The sequence below is a fragment of the Chlorocebus sabaeus genome, chromosome 8, assembly GCF_047675955.1.
Source record: "Chlorocebus sabaeus isolate Y175 chromosome 8, mChlSab1.0.hap1, whole genome shotgun sequence".
Lineage (NCBI taxonomy): Eukaryota > Metazoa > Chordata > Mammalia > Primates > Cercopithecidae > Chlorocebus > Chlorocebus sabaeus.
Window position 1 is genome coordinate 5,895,332 of NC_132911.1, and position 2,568 is coordinate 5,897,899.

General features: G+C 36.1%; 1 pseudogene; it reads right to left on the reverse strand.

Moving 5' to 3' along the window:
• Nucleotides 1-239: 239 nt before the first annotated feature.
• Nucleotides 240-710, reverse strand: LOC119619247 (probable ribosome biogenesis protein RLP24 pseudogene; annotated as a pseudogene).
• Nucleotides 711-2,568: the final 1,858 nt, after the last annotated feature.

A 2,568-nucleotide genomic window follows, 5' to 3' on the forward strand; every position in this document is an offset into this window, starting at 1 on the left:
TAGTTAGAAGTAGATTTTTTATGATTTACATAAATACATCTATCAGCGAAGATTTAACACTGAAGTGCAATCTAACATCCGTAATATCTGATGTTTTGTAGATGGCAATGTAGGAGAGATATATTTTAATCACTTTTCATTTAAGTGAACTTACGTAAAAAATAAACTAAAAATTCAGCAGTTCCAAGTCTCCAAAGGGCATTTTCAAATGTATATAAAAGAAATGGTTACAGAGATTTTTAAGAAGCATCTTCCATCTCCACATCCTCTTGTAACTTCTGTACCATTTTCTCTTCCACCTACTACCTTTTGCCTGTAAGAGGGGCTCGGAGAAGATGGATGTTTTACTTGACTTCTTTGATATCCTAAACTTTCTGTAGCTCTTTATTTTTCTTCCATCTGTTCATTATAAATTTAGCTTGGCTTTTCATTGCATCTGTAGATTTAGTCTATAGCTCTCGCTGGTATTTGATAGGTTTTTCAAATTCTACGTTTTTCAAATTCAAATGAATTATCCACTGTAAGATCTTTATCAGCTGCTCTCCGAAATGCTTTGGTCCACCAACTTCGGGAGGATTGTGCTTCTTTTTAAAGTTTTTATGACATTTAGATATACAAAATCAGAACAGCTTGCAATCGTTGCGGACGAACATCATGCGGTGACCAGGGTAGATGGGCCCCGAACAGAAATAACACTTCTTGATAAGCATGTTGAACCCGCGTGGGTCCCCACCGACCAAACACCCAAGCTTGAGAGGACGTCAACTTATTATTTTTAAGGAGGGTTCTAAAACGCACAGTTTATATTACTTGACAACTATGAAATGGGAACTGAACAAATTTCCTTGAAATAAATAGCTATGCTTCATAATTTTCAGGTGTCTTGGGTCTATTGAAGTTTCAGGTCTCTCTATCTGGTTGGATTGCCAGTTTCCTCAGGGCAGAACTCTGTGGAAGTGAGTCACCCATGGGCCTTAAGCATCTCGGACAATGCTTGGAACAAACAGGATCCCTACTTGCTCTTTGGCTGTCTGATATTCTGAATGGACTGAACTAAAACAAAATAAGAGAGAAGAAAAAGTGCATTCCACTTTGTCGCTGCTTATTATAAAGTAGGCTCTCTAATATTTAGGAATATGTTTACTAAACTTTCACTAATCCACTTGCACTAACAAAGACTATTCTAGGAATGTGAAAGATACATGTTTTTTTGTAAATGAAATGAGATAAGATCATCCAAAATGAAATTGCTACATGTCTGCTATGGGAATAGATTGCGTATTTTGAATTAGATGAAGTTCTGTTTATTTAAAATTAATCAAATTGTGTTTAGTCAGATGATTATCTTCCAAAACCTGTGTTCCTCATAATTTGCCAAAATCAATGAATAATTTAATATATCTGTATTCTAATAGTTTGAGATCTGCCATGGATTTGAATATATTCCCTTTGTAGAGAGCAAGTTTTATCACATTGGAAAGTGACTTAGTTTTTAAAAGATAAAACGTTATCTTTTACCGTTTCTGCCCTTCTGTAGCAGCAAACATAGCATTAAAGGCTTTCTTCTATAAAAATGAATAAAACAAAATCAATGCAGCTTGTATTATTAAATGTGCATTTTGTAAACATGCTGTTAAAGTAGACTTATTCCATTTTCTGCTGATGGGAATTTTTGGCCCTCAGTGCTAAAACCTTCAGCTCTGCTCTTTCACTCCCCAGCAATAACAACCTCACCTCCCTCATGAGATTATTTCTTAACACCCTTATTATTCTTCCTGAAATCTGCTTTGCTGTTAACATAAAGCCACTGAGCTAGTGGTTGAATATCAGTTCTGTCGCTTAGTAAATGTATGACCCTTGGAAACTTAACTAACTTCTCAGGACTTAATTTCTTCCTCTGCAGAAGAGATGAAAATAATAGAGCCCACCTCCAAACACTGATCCAAAGACTAGAGGAGTTCACATATGCAACACTCTTGGAAAAGGCCCTGGCATATGGGGATTGCACTGTGTATATTTGTGGTCGATAGTAGTTTCATTTAGTCTCCTCTGGAATACGTATTAGTCGAAAAAACTCTAAACAAAGTCTTTGTCTCCTCTGGAATAAGTATGAGTCTCCTCTAGAAATGGAAAATCAGTTACTGGTATATCTCTCATATGAAAGAGAGCAAACAGACGGTGCCTAATAAAGACACATTCATCTTGTGATTGATTGTTATACATTCTCTTTCAATAGAACCATTGGAAAGATGGGAATATTCTGGAATACTCTGCTTAAGAGCAATTGCCATGCATTGTTAACTGTCAAACAACAGAGGAAGATATTGAGTCCAAAGAAGTTAGTCGAGTTTCCGAGGATCATACATTTACTAAGTGAGAGAACTGAGATTCAACCATCAGCTCAGTGGTTATGCTACCAGCAACGCAAATTTCAAGAAGAACAAAGGTGTTCAATCGACAATACATTGTCATACATGTTTCCATGTAAAAGAACCTGGGGTTTTAATACTAGAGACAGAGGCCTTAGGTCTCATTTAGGTTGTTTTATTAGGATCTTCCATAGCAATT